A 14808-nucleotide genomic window follows, 5' to 3' on the forward strand; every position below is an offset into this window, starting at 1 on the left:
GTAAGCTCATTTCATTGGTTTTCTTCATTCGGCAGAGGATTTTCCCCCGGCTTCTGAAAGCAGGCCTTGCAATTTAAGTGCGTGGTCACCAGGTGGTGGAAGTGTGCCGCGCCCACCGAGCCGAAGCGGCCCCAGGAGCCGCAGGCTCACCTTGCAGCAAGTCCCTGAAAACCAGGGAGAGCTAGGACCTCCTTTCCTTTCGGCCGTTTCCGCCCTGGAGGTCATCAAAAGATGTTTGCTGTTCTGTCCCTTCCTGGCTAAGAAAGGTCTGTGTTGCAACCCAGCGCACTCTTGCTGAAAAATGTCACCTTCTGTCCACCACGGAGGAGGTGAAAGTCTCCTGCACTTGGAAAAAGGGTCAGAGCCTCAGAACCCTCCTTTTTTAGTCCGCGCCTCTTTGTCTTCGGCCACTTTATATTTTCCTCTCCTCCTCTTTTTTAAGGGGGGCCCTTACCCTCTCATTACATTCCTAGGAAGGAACGCATCCTCTGCTTGGGAGAAGCCTGAAGCCTTTACTTGCTTCTAGAGGCAGGCGGCAGACTTGGAGCAACCTGTCCAGGCAGGAGGCCACGGGCCTCCTCCAGGGGGTGCTGGGACAGGACAGGTGGAACGTCACCACTTCGCTTCTACCGCTCTCGCTGACCAGTGGACTCGTCCCTCCTTTTGGACACTTTTCTCTCTAGAATGACTTCTCGGGCTCTCTACATGCTTACTGATTTCCCTTTACCACCAATGACGAGAGAGTCCCCTTATTCCTGGTACTTCCATTCCCTGACACTACCATGAAGACAGAACCTTTGCGCCTGGGGAGAGACCAGCATAGTTTTCTGCCAGCCCCTGGTCACAGCATTTTCATCAATTGGTTGATAAATAACCTCATTTTAGGTGTGTTTCTGTTTTAAAAGACCTTATTAGGGATGTGTGGGTGGCTCAATCAGTTAAGTGTCCGCCTTGGGCTCAGGTCAGGATCCCAGGGTCTTGGGACCAAGCCCCGCACTGAGCTCCCTGCTCTGTGGGAAGCCTGCTTCTCCCTCTGCCTGCTGTTTCCCCTGCTTGTGGTCTCTCCCACCTCTGACAAATAAATAAAACCTTACACAAAAAAGACTTTATTGAAGATACTGATTTATATATGCCCTATTATTTTTATATACTGATTTTTTAAATATTTAATTTATTGATTAACACTGAGCTCAGGGCCAATAGCACTCCACTTTACCTAACACAAATATTTTCTTCAGAAGGCACCTCGCAGTCTTCTCGGGCTGAGGGTTGCCCGCCAGCATTTCAGCACTACATCAGAGGGCCATTTAAGCAGCAAAATCACCAACAGCACACAACTGTGTAAAAAAAAGTGGCACTAACTGGGCTGCAGAAAGGACACTTGCTGACAGCAGGAGAGCATGAACAAGAAAGCAGGGGCTGGCCCAGTATGACCTCAGCTGGGAGCACAGGGCATCAGGTGACTCCAGTTTTCCCTGATCGGCACCATGTTTGGGAATGACCCCAAAGTCCCACGAGCATCAATACTGGAGTCACGAATAGCAACGAGGCCAGTTGGCAGATGGAATCGGTGAATACCAAGGACCAAAGTGCACAGATGTGCCCACAGCTCAGAACCTGGCTCCGCACATCTTTCTCTTTCTCTCTGCTCCCAGCGGGGGCTCTCCTGCCCTCCCACCAGCAACTCCCAGCTCTGGGCAGAGAACTTCCAAACAAACATCAGAGGCACTGACCCCTCTCTAGACCAGCAGTTCTCAAAGGAGGGTTCCAGGGTCCCCAGGGAGAGAGGAAAGCCATCACACCCCTTTCGACAACTAAATACCTGCATGGATCTGGATTTTCTTCATATATTTCAGCCAAAACAATTTGTCACAATTAAATGTAGGAGCAGATCAGAGAAGCCAGCAGTCTTCTATTAAGCTGGACATTAAAGAGATCTGCAGAAATATATGCCAATCGCTAAGAGGATCCTTTTTTTGGCTAGGAAACTAGGGTACTGTTACTTATGTTAATGTGTGGGTTTGTTATTGTTACTTTTAAACAAATCACTAAATATTTTATATGTCTCAGTTCTAATTTATTTTTTAATCAATTAATTAATTTTTAAATAAACATATAAAGTATTATTTGCCCTAGGGGTACAGGTCTGAATCGCCAGGTTTACACACTTCACAGCACTCACTGTAGCACATACCCTCCCCCAGTGTCCGTAACCCCACCCCCCTCTCCCAACTGCCCCTCCCGCCCCGCCCCCCTGCAACCCTCAGTTTGTTTTGTGAGACTAAGGGTCTCTTATGGTTTGTCTCCCTCCCGCTCCCATCTTGTTTCATTTCATTGTTCATTGTTTCCTTTATTCTTTTCCTACCCCCCAAACCCCCCACGTTGCATCTCCACTTCCTCATATCAGGGAGATCCTATAATAGTTGTCTTTCTCAGATTGTCAGTTCTAATTTCTAATAGAATAAACATTGATAGATAAAACCCATGTACTCAGAAGTTCCTTAGGTCCTCGATAATTTTTTTAAAGATTTTATTTATTTATTTCATAGAGAGAGACAGAGCAAGAGGGGGAACACAAACAGGGGGAGTGAGAGAGGGAGAAGCAGGCTCCCCATGACGCAGGGAACCCAATGTGGGGCTCAATCCCAGAACCCTGGGATCATGACCTGAGCCGAAGGCAGTTGCTTAACAACTGAGCCACCCAGGTGCCCCTAGGTTCTCAGTAATTTTTAAGAGGTTGAAAGAGGCCTGAGATGGAAAGTTAGAGAGTCACTCCTCTGGACTAAGGCTCTCTTTTTCAGTAGTGTTCCCCGTATTTGTACTTGGGATCCTGTATTTTAAGATCCTGTCAGTATCTTAACTTGACCGAGAGCTTCTTCCTCGGTCCCACTCACTCTCAAGCCAGTCCCTCCTGAAGTCTCAGTTTCTGGCATGATCGTTCTCTCAGCCATCTGGGCCCAAGACCCCAATCCTCTCTACCTCCTCCCCTCCGCGCATCCCCTACAGTTTTCACTCAGGAGTTTCTGTAGAATCCATGTCTTCCTGTTCTTCCCCACCAGCAACAGAGGCCTTTGCGTACTAGGTCAGGTTCAGACTTTTCTGTCAGAATGCCGGTGAGCCCCTGCAGCGGGGTCCCTCTGTTCCTCTGACCAGAAGACTTTCATTCTTCCGTCGCAGATGGAAAGATGGAAAGATGGGAAAGGCTGGCCCTGAGGGGGTGGGGGGTGGGGTGGGCCGCTGCCTTCCGTGGGCCACAGAGCTCGGCAACTGTTTCGGTTCCGCCAGGACAGACCTTTGCAGGTGTGGCAAAGGACTGATCATGTCCTTTGGACATGTCTTCCACCCACAAACTTCTGCCACTGCAGGATTCAGCATCTCCTCCTCCTCCCCGGGGTGAGTTTCTAAACCTTAAGACTTGTACAATAGCGTGATGCTGGTGGCAAAGGACAAACTCCTGTTGGTCTGATGTGTCCTGTGCTGTTCTCTGTTGCGATGTGCAGGGTGGGGGTAAGGATAGGGTACGGCCCCCGTGGTAACTAGTCCCAACTCTCTGGGTAGGCCTTTGCTTCCAGAAAGGCCCCACTGCTGGCCAAATGCACCTACATTGCTCCTGGCCTAGAAACTAGTTACTAATAATTTTTACTATGCATACTAACAATCGCAAATATTTTTGTGCTCTTACTTTGAACCAGTCTCCATACTGGTTTTATCTCATTTAATCATCACCAAAAAATCTAGGAGATAAGTACCCATGTTATCTCCATGTCAGAGACAAGGCTTAGAAAATGTAAGTGATTTACCTAAACTAACAGCTCAATAGCAGAGCTGGACCTTCTACACGGATCTGTTGGAGTGCAGTGTTCATACTCTTAGCCCCTCACTGTGAACCTTTCCTCCTCTGAAGGCCCTGGAATGTTCCTTCTCTTCACTTTGCTTAGAGGACTGTGGTGTCTCTGTGCTGATCAGGGGTTAAAGTTAAATAGTGTGTGCATTCTGCTCTATGGCAGTCAGCTGTTGAGTCCATCAGTCAGACCCAGACCCTGCCCTCCGCCCTCTAGAAGCTCACACCAAGCTATATTAAAGGATTTTGCCCTGAAAGCTTCAAGATTGCCAGGGCGAGAGGGCTGACTACTGAAAACAAAATCCACCGCCACCAAGCTTGTCAGCTAGGACCAGCTAAGAGCTAGGCAGAAGGGCTGTGTTGACTTTGATCTGAGGCCTCTGAGGAAGATCTTGGGCCTTTCCCAGAGACATTGCCCTGTGGAGGGGACCTCAGCCAGCCAGAGGTACAGAGAAGCAGAGATAGAGGCTGGGAGAGGGGAAAAGGCAAGAGGGAGGGGGAGGCAGGCCGTGTGGGTCCCAGACCAGATGCCTGACGTTCCCCGTGAAAGCTCGCCACAGTGCTCCCCACAAAGGCTTGCTCTGTGCTAAAAATGTCATCCAGCCGGGAATCCTGTCTCTCACTGTTTTGTGTCAACTTCACCCAAAGGTCACCTGTTGTAAGAGAAAGCCCAGGTGGACAGTGAAGTGGGAGGGAGTCCGGTAGGCTGATTTCATTCTGGTTTAGCTGGTTTTTCTTTAAGTAAATAAACAGGGCTAGAGTTCCAACTGGTCTCCAAATGGCAGTGAAATGTACCCTGTCATCCCCAAGCGACAGCTGATTTTAATACAAGCAGGATTGTTCCACGTCTTCTAAAACAACAACAACAAAAAAGTGGTGATCAAGAGAAGCAAAGGTGGGTGCTCAGGCTTCTCGAAAGGAGCTGGTGAAAATGGCCTTAGGAGAGCAGCAATCCGGTGGCCAAGGATGAGGAATCCACACAGATGTGTGTGACAGTGCGAGCTTGGGTGACGCACAATGATGAAGAAACAGAGGACGCGCTTAGAGAATTGCAAACACTTGTAACCTGTGGCTCTTATGTTGCAAACAACAGAGATGAGCTTTGGATAACTGAAGACGAAAAGAGGTGTCTTGAAAGACTATCAGCAGCTCAGAGAATCATAGAAAAAGGCCTCAGCAGAGACAGGAAATAGGGCAGCTCCAGAGATCCAGGGAATAAGAAGAAATGAGCAGCCCTGCCCTTTGAGATGAACCTCTTTCACCATTTTGGATCCTTGTGTCACATGGCTCAAGATCTAATTTCTATGGGGCAAGATTCTCATTTGCTTACTCCAGATCATGTGTTCATCTTTGGTTGCGTGTGGGGCACCTTGAGTGACCGCCCCACCGAGCTTGCCTGCAGTGGATGGGGGCAGTATCTCCATGGAAAATGGATGGGAGATCTAGATGCTGTGCAAGAGATGGACGCTTCCGTTCTTCACTCATGCCAGCTTTCCCTGTTGGCTCTCATGGAGTGAATTTTATAGCAGCACTAGCTGTTAGAATTGGGACCGGAAATATTAGAAAGAAAGTACTATCAGTGGAAAGAAAAAGGAGGCAATGACAAGAAGAACAACTTGAAGGTAGAAGGTATGTTTGGAGGAGACGGGGGAAAGTTACTTCCCTTCCTGTTCACTGGTCTTCAGAGTTTCCATGTACAGTTTGGGGAAAATGCCCCAATTAGCTCTGCCCAACGGAAGGCACTAGTGCTAACTAACCGTCGAGAAAAGATAAATATGGAAGAAATAAATTTTTAAAAGTGTGAAGTCAAACTGAGCACAGTGTAAGAGCTAGCCCATGTCAGGTGTCTAAAGAAAAAAAGAAATTTCTTTCTTCAGTCATACATAATCCCTTTATTCTTGTGCATTAAGGAAAAAAAAAAAAAAGAAAAACTGTGTATAAGAAAGTGACATTGAAGCTTCTAATAGAGTTATTCAAAAATGATAACTTCATACTAAAGACCAAGTATTCAGAAAAACCACACACATACACACACTCACAAACTCTTGCAATGAATTAACAAGTCAGGAAGGAAATGAATAACAAGTGATATTCACAGGGAATGAGGGAGGTGGTTACAGTGCTGAGACACCCACAGACAAGCCCTAAAGACTCAAAGGGTGAACCAAAAAAACATCTGAAATCAAGACCAAAGGTCTACAATGTAACAGAATCACTTAGACACTGTTGAATAGAAGCCCAAGGGTCCTCTATATCAACTCATTCATTCAACAAGTAGGTGCTAAGCTCCAGCTGTGTTGTAGAGTATGCCAGCTCTTAAGAAGATACTACCACTGACTCTAGAAATCTAAATTTACTATCACCTTACCCTCTCATACTGAAATTTCTTAAAAACCTAGCAACAAAATATTCATGTTTACCAAGTTAAAAAAATTTTCTGTGTAGCTGCTTGAACTTATCACTTGAAAAAAAAAAACACAAAAATTGGGAAAACTGTATGGAACTTCAAATTCCATATCAGTGTTTAACAGTTTTCTGGTTACCAAAGGAAACTCTTGAAGCTTACCAACTCCTTTTATTATTCTTTCAGCAGCAAAGATAGAATCTGTATTTGGAAAGTCATGTTTCCATCATGGTAATAAAACAGTTTTTGAAAAATTATTTAACATATTACTCTACTCAGTTGGAAAAATATAACAAAACATGAAGCAGGTTTAGACTTCAGAATGATCTAGGCTTGTCTTGTAGGTTGTTTTTGGAGAGAAGGAATAGGGTAAGAAATTTTCTGGATTTTGTCCAGGTCAGATCCAGTTCAAACTTCAAAGAGAGAACAATATTATTATTTGAGTTCAGTTTCAATTCAAATTAAAATATCAGTTTCCTACTTTGGGTTTAATTCAACTCCCTGCTGAGAGCTGAGAATGTCATTCAGTGAAGGAAAAGATGCCAGAGCAATTATTTTTTAACTCATCTTGTGACCCCCTACCCCTCTGTAAATTGAATATAGTTGATGGCTTTCAGATTCACAGAGCATGAAGCACCATGGAAATCCTGCAGGCCACAGAGTTCCTTGGACTCTGGGACACATATAGCCAGAGAGCCTCTGTGAATTCATCCCCTACTATGATGAGTGGCAGGGCCATGTCAGGGTCTGAGGAGTCCTTGTCTATGGGTTGGCCATGGGTGAGAAAGCTTAGCAGACAGGAAGTAGGCTATGGGGAAGCGGACACTTAGCATGGAGAAGGAAGTCAGAGGGATGAAATGGACTCCATCCTACACTGGGAGAAATGTTAGAGTCTTTGCGAAGATGCCTGCTTTTGACTCTTCATTCATTGCTAGAGACCATGACAAAGGAACTCAGTATCCAGAGGAAAAACCTAGTAAAAGTGGAAGGTGATGATACGAAGGAGTGTCACAAAAAGGGCGGTCATGAGAAACCCCTGCTCAGTTCTCTTTCCCTGTGCTATGCACTAATGGACCTGTCACAGCCTTGCTGAGATGGGACTGGCCTGGCCTGCTGCCCACCCACCTATCCCCACCAGTGTTTTTGCCACCAACACCCACACCCGTCCTCTGCGGACGCAAACGCTACGCAAGATGACAGCCCGGGAAGCCCCTTCTCCACTCTGTTTCTGCCTTTCAGAAGGCAAATTTGGAGACACCCTGGGGAAATCTTTAGGCAAAAATGAGGGAGGGATTCACAGTATTTTACTAGTTCCCATCCCAACATCTATGCCCTACCAAACCTGAGCATTTGCTCTTCATGCTCTTGGAGGGATTAAACAACAAGAACCTGAAAAACACTCAATCAGGTATTGAGAGGATTAAATGAAATGATATAAGACAAGCGCCTCAAAAAAAAAAAAAAATCACTAGAAATGCAAGGTCACATTAAACTTTAGGGGCTTGGTTGCAGCTTTCCAATAGCCTACAAATAGAAATGTAAATAATATATCTCACATTGTTTGGCTTTTACACTATTCTATCTTTGATTACTAGTTCCAATCACGATATTACTCTTACTACCACTACTGGCAGACTTGTTAAGTTGGGCACTTTGCCTAGTACTAAATATATATAATAAAATCATCCCAATTAATCCTCCCAGGAAACTTGTGAAGGCACTATCTGCATCCATAGAGAAGGAACTGAAAAGTTCCGTATTTATATAATAGTCCATTTTTTAAACTGTTGATTTAACAAGTTTCTTTCATCACAAAGTGAACTGCCCTATATACATGGTTCTGTTTTTAACCCTTTATACACTCCATTGACATGTTAAGCTATTTATGTTTCGATACCGAAGTCTTTGTTTATTGTATCTTTTCCTATTTAATATCATTACATTTTTTCCCACCAAAACATCTTAGTGTTTTTTTTAAAAACAGATTTCCCCCTACATTTTAACTTGATTTGGCTTGTTTTCTAGGGAATAGAAACACATGGTGCTATTTACAAAGACAGGAGAGTAAATAGTAAACGGGTCTTCGTACCCTAAATTTTATCATTCAGTTCTCCCTCAAGAGGTAGCTGATGTTACCAGTTTCTTTTCCGCCTTTCTAGAAATAGTCCATATGTATGAACTTTAAAATAAGTTTAACAAGTGCTATCAAAAAATTCAGTTAACATTTTGATTAGAACTGTGTTGAATTTATAGATCAATTTGAGGGAAAAGTGACATCGATTCAGTAACAAATCTTACAGCAGCTAGAATGTGTTTCCACTTCTTTGGCTGTTTCCATCCTTTGGTGAACTCTCACAATTTTATTCATACCTTGCACATTTCTGATAATATTTATGCTGAAGTAGATGAGTATTTTTTTATGTTTGGCAATAACGAATGGAACTTTGGTGTGTGGACTTTGTATCTTATCAGTCTAATAATTTCTCACTTGATTATCTTGCATGTTGTATTTAGACAATGATATTGTTTACAAACAGTGACAGTTGAGGCCTTTTCTTCAATCTTTATACTACTTTTCTTGTACAATTTTATTGATTTAGTAAGGCTTTTAGTAGACTCCAGTGAATAGTATCACAGGTAGAAGATAATACCACCTTTTCCTTTGTGGAAATATTTCTTCACACCACTAAGTATCATGTTTGCACCGTGTTCCCAGAAGCTAAGTTTCCAGTTTCCAATAGCAGTAGGTTTTGGATTTAATCAAAAGCTTTTCAGTGTCTACTGAGATATTCAAATGGCTTTCTTCTTTTAATCTCTTAACTTATTGAATTATAGGAATAGGGTTCCTGGGGCGCCTGGGTGGCTCAGCCATTAAGCATCTGCCTTCAACTCAGGTCATGATCCCGGCGTCCTGGGATCAAGCCCCGAGTTGGGCTCCCTACTCTGCAGGAACCCTGCTTCTCCCTCTCTCACTCTCCCTGTCTGTGTTCCCTCTCTCACTGAGTCTTTCTCTGTCAAATAAATAAATAAAATATTAAAAAAAAAAAAAAAGAATAGGTTTCCTGCTGTTAAACCATTTTGCATCCCTAAAATTGAACTTACTTGGTCATAATGCATGATTTAAAAAAATATTTAATTTACTATTTTTGCATCTATAATACTAAATACTTAATTTAGTATTTGCATGTTGTATTTAGACAATGATATTGTTTACAAACAGTGACAGTTGAGGCCTTTTCTTCAATCTTTATACTACTTTTCTTGTACAATTTTATTGATTTAGTAAGGCTTTTAGTAGTGTCATGAGATTAGGACCTTAAGTTTGGCTAAGGATTTCTTAGCTTAAAAAAGGCTGAGGAACAAAGAAGCTTTGATCGATATTTTTACCACCTTTGAAAATCTTACTGTAACCAGTCCAGTGATAAGACTTTATCTTCCATAATTGTCTGAGTCTCTTCTTTGCCCTCCCTGACTGAATGTTTCTGTCTTATTCTAGACAGCATTGTTCAGTGGCTATTGTTGCAAAATATCTCCTTTTCTCTTTGTATTAGAAAAGATGCATTCTATATTGACTTTCAAATATTTTAATTGGAAAACAATCTATTTTAGGCAACTATTATTTCTTTCATAATTTCAAACCATGTGTTTTTGCATGAGCGTGGATTGCCAAGAAGGAGTGCAGAGTTAACGTGGATAGCAACTCCATCGGGAAAAAAATGATTCCCAGAGGCCCCTCAGTGGGCTGTTACAGGATAATATAATATATGAGAATGGGCATGGGGACTGTATGTACCAGTTCTTCCAGGACTGTTCAAAGTCCTGGAGAAGTCCTCTTCTGTTCTATTGTCAAACATGTGTCCATATGCATGTGCCTTGGTTTCCTGAAAATAAGGTGGAAGAAAGCCAGCTAAGATTCATCACGTGTGCCAGAAAGCCCAAGATATGTCAAAGAAGTAACCCTCGACAAATCTTGGTGGGGAGCATGTCTGTTGGCCATCGTGGACTCCTAAAAATAACTTTCCAGTGGCCATGGTGTCAGAGGCCACCCAGTGTTTTTCTGATGACACGAGGCCAGGTGGAGGAAGCAGCAAATGTTCAGAGGACTTGTCTAAGTCCCTCCTTGGGTTGCTTTTGCCTGGACTTTGGGTTTTGAGTTCTCCTTAGGAATGGGTCTTGATCGGTGTGGCTAACTGCTGGTTGTCCCTCTGTCTATTCGCCTCTTCTTTCCACAGTGACAGGGCTTCACTGATTACATGGCCATCCAAAGGTGACATTTTCCTTGCAACTAAGTGGTCACATGACTAGGTTCCTCCCATGAGCCTATGAACATAAGTTAAAAGTACCACTTCCAGACGTTTTCTGTAAAACAATTAGGTACACACTGCTCGTGCTACATTTTCTACTTTCCCAGAAGTGGCAGGTAGAGGTAGAAAAAAAGGACCACAGATCACGTATCTGCCCCTCATTCTCCTATCATAAAGGTGTTCTATATCTCTTCAAGTCTTTCTTAACCATCGGCAATAGTCACGCTTTGGCATGTGGACACCAGGAGCCATTTCAACCCCCTTCTGTGTTTGGAGACATGCCCACCATGGGCACACTTGTTGGGAACAGGCTCCACTTCCCACTAAAGAAGCCCCAAAGGCCCGTTACTTCATATGAGAGACCAGAGCTTAGCCCCACAGACACCCCTGCTGTCTCTGAAGTAGGAGATCTAGAAAAGCAGGGGCAGTCTAACACAGCTGGAGAGATGCAGAATAATTATACAGCAGTTAAATGTGTATTAGTTCAAAACACAAAGCAAGACTGAGAAATTAAGTAGCTCTGTATAACAGATATAATCAGACATAATGAAATAAAGTTAAGGGGAAAAATCCAAATTATAAACACAAGGGAAAATTCTAATATCAAGCTAACTAGATTATTACAAAACGTTTTAAGAATTCCAGCAGGGTTCCTGCTTCTCCGCAAGGCAGATTAAGCAACACATTTTTTAACTTTAATTATAGCAAGAAAACCCGAATGTTGGTTAAAGCTTAAAGGGTAGACTCCCTGGGTTGGTGCGTTCGTAAAAATCTCCAAGGAGAAATTACACTCAGAGGCACACATTGAAAAATATAAATAAATGAAATGAATTTACAGATCAATGAAACAAATTTTAAAAGATACATGGTCCTCTTCAGCAAATGGTGCTGGAACAACTGGACATGCCCATGTTTTAAAAAAAAAATGAATCTAGACAGACAGAGATTACATCCTTCACAAAAATTAACTCAGAATGTAAAACACAGACATAAAGGTAAAACACAAAACTACAAAACACCTAGAAGATAACCTAGGTGAGCTTGGGCTTGGTGATGACTCTTTGGTACAACACCAAAGGCACACTCTAGAAAGAAAGAACTGATAAGCCAGACTTCACTAGAAGTAAACACTTCCACTCCCTGAAAAACACTGTCAAGAGAATAATGGGACAAGCCCTGGACTGGGAGAAACCATCTGCCAAAGAATATTTTACAAAGGACTGTGATCCAAAATATACAAAGAATTCTTAAAATTCAACAATATGGAAACAAACAATGTGACAACAAAGGGGAGGGGGTGTCAAAGATTTTAATGGACGCCTCACCAGGGAAAATATACAGAGGGCACATAAGCAGATGAAAAGATGCTCTGCCGTCACGTATCATCAGGGAAATGCAGATTAAAACATTGAGATGCTACTATACACCTATTAGAACGACAGAAGTCCAGAACACTGACACCATCAAATGCTGGGGAGGTGTGGACTCACAGACACCCTCCTTCCTTGCTGATGGGAATAGAAGGTGGGGCAAGCCACTTCAGAACGCAGTGTGATGGTTGCTTGTAAAAGTGCACATATTCTCAAGCTTGGGATCTAGCAATCATATTCCTTCGGATTTTTCCCAAAGGTGCTCAAAACTTATTTCCACACACAAACCTGCCCATGACGTTTACAACAATTTTATTCACAATTGCCAAAGCTTGTAGTCAAGATGTCCTCCAGGGGTGACTGGAGAGAGAAGCCTGGTCCCAGCTCCCTGGGTTCACCTCAGCCGCCCTGCGAGGGCTCAGCAACCGTGGCTTCCTATTGGACAGCACAGACTGGATCAAGGAACCTGGTTGCGGTGGTGGGGGGAGGGGCGGTGGTCCTCCACTGGGATTTTTTTAAAAGTCGCCTCCCACCCTCACAGTGATGTCTCAGGAAGCTCACACACAGTCCTGAAGGCAGCTTGGCCTTGGGAGGCCAGTGGAAGGGGGTGAGGGGTGCTGAGCAGCAGGGGTGCGGCACCTGGGGACTCGGCCCTGACCCTTTCCTCTGACTGCTTGGCCCCGCAATACCAGGGAGTCTGGCAGTCTGCCTGGGTGAGCCAGTCCTCCAGAGAGGGTGCAGAGGGGCACAGAAGCTAGCAAGGGGTCAACCAGACAGTGCGCCTCCTCCTGGGAGCCCCCTCCTTAGCTAGGACTGGTGCAGAGCGCTGGGTGTGCTCGGTCTTGTAGGCCCATCCCCAGGGTTCCTGTGGCCTTCCTTTGCCTCTAGGGGTTGTTGCATTACCCCCAAACATAAACACCCTCATGCTATTTTGTCTCTATTTCCAAAAAGGTGCCTTTATGGCGTCTCTGCGCCAATCAGCCTAAAGCATAATTGCCCTATTATAAACGCGGGTCTTGTTTCCGAACCTGCCATCAAAGGTCTCCCAGGCTCCCTCCCAAACACTGTGAGCTGCTTCCCCCTTTTTACTGGAGGGGAAGCGGCCTGAGAAGCCAGCTACCTATAAAACTGTGAATCAGGCAGGAAGCCAGCGCCTCACCCAGCCTATTAGCGTGACCGCCCAAGGGTGTTAGGTAAGCCCGGGAATCCTTCCTAGAAGCTGGGAGTCACATGTCACATTCCACCTTAGGGAATGTTTCACCAACTTGCGGCTCAGCCTCCTAACCATCTTTCCACCGAAGAATTAAAAAAGGGTTTACAAACGCAGGGTGAACATGGTCTAACTTTTTCTTAATGAATCACACTTAGGTTATGGCTAACAATTCTTTTTTTTTTTTTTTAAGATTTTATTAATTTATTTGACAGACAGAGATCACAAGTAGGCAGAGAGGCAGGCAGAGAAAGAGAGAGAAGTAGGCTCCCTACCAAGTAGAGAGCCTGATGTGGGGCTCCATCCCAGGACCCTGAGATCATGACCTGAGCTGAAGGCAGAGGCTTAACCCACTGAGCCACCCAGGCGCCCCATGGCTAACAATTCTTAAATCATGTCATTTTTGTTTCTTCTCTAGCTGTCACTCCTGTCACTTCTGTTACCTGGTCCTTGTTTGCTCCTGTCTCTCTTTTTCAAAAGTTCCATTTTCCATTGGCTGAGGTCTGAAAAGCCAGATGGCTCTGTCTGGTAGAAATGTATGCAAACTAAATGTCGGCAAGTCATGAAGAATGATCAAAACTCTTAAGACTTGCTTACGTGCTTGGGGTTTGTCAACTATTTGAGCTCCTCAGAGATTTTTTAAATACAATTTTTTCCCCAAAGTCCACTTATCTACAGATAATTGATGAGTGACTTTATTTGCTGGTAAGCATTACTTCCTAGGTTATACCAAGATTCCCTACCTTACATCTTATGTAGTCTTTTAGGATACTGGAGAGAATGATTCCAGCCTAGGGTTCAAGCTTAGGAAACTTCAGGAGAATACACAAAGCTGGTATTATTTGCTGTATCAAATGTTCTCATTTTTCGCTAACCTCTGGGCACATTTACAAATATTCTTAAAGAAAGCATTCATAGCTTATTATCTACCAAAGGGAAAATGGAAACCAAATCTGCTCTCACTCACACCTACCTTTTAAAAATATATTCATACAGTTGATTACTCTGAAAATGGACAGGCATGATGGCCAGCTGGCACGGGAAGCTGTTGTTCTGGAATCTACTCTAATGGTTGTTTTGATGGAATCTGAAATTCCTCTGTTTCCTTATCCTTGGGAGCATTTTCCCTTGGCTGCTCACTCTATAAGGCCCTGAAGTCTGTGAGATCTTGACAAGGATGTCTCATTCTTGATAGAGGGAGAATTGTTGGCATTCCAGAGTCTCCCTTCAGATGAGGACAGAACAAGGAGTTTCCCTGGGAAAGAGAATCCAGTATGGGGCTGGTGGCGAGTGGACAGTGGGTCGGGGCGGGGGGGGAGGAGGTTTACTAATGTTTATCTTCATGGGAACCAAAGGTGGAACAGATGGTCCCATCTGATTCTGAAGGGTGGGGAAAGGGAAGTGATTTTGTGGGGTTGCCTAAGTAGGAACCTCATTGACGAACGCCTGGAAGGGGTTTCATCAGATCGGGAGGGTGAAGAGGCTGGATTCTAAGGGCAGCAAATAAGCCCGCTCGGGAAAGCCCGAGTTGACCAAGAGGCCCTCTTCCTTCCTTCTCAGAGAACACGACCACCTCAGAGCTGGGGAAACATCTGAAAGTTCATAGCAATGTTTACTCAACGGATAAGCCACACAGAAGCTACGCACCTTTCCAGGAAGTCTGCTACAGCAGGGGTAAA

At 44.2% G+C, this 14808-nt stretch overlaps 1 long non-coding RNA gene across 2 annotated transcripts in view; it reads right to left on the reverse strand.

Annotated features, from left to right (window-relative positions):
• The window catches only part of LOC309860539, a 36138-nt gene that overhangs the window by 3026 nt on the left and 18304 nt on the right, over positions 1-14808 (reverse strand). The window contains exon 5 of one of the 2 annotated variants that reach the window (XR_014309433.1): positions 13359-14384. The exons of the other annotated variant lie outside the window; for it this stretch is intronic. This is a non-coding gene — a long non-coding RNA (uncharacterized lncRNA). Of the gene's footprint in view, positions 1-13358; positions 14385-14808 lie in introns of those variants that run through there. 2 annotated transcript variants of the gene reach the window in all.

The sequence above is a fragment of the Mustela nivalis genome, assembly GCF_964662115.1.
Source record: "Mustela nivalis genome assembly, chromosome: 2".
Taxonomy (NCBI): domain Eukaryota; kingdom Metazoa; phylum Chordata; class Mammalia; order Carnivora; family Mustelidae; genus Mustela; species Mustela nivalis.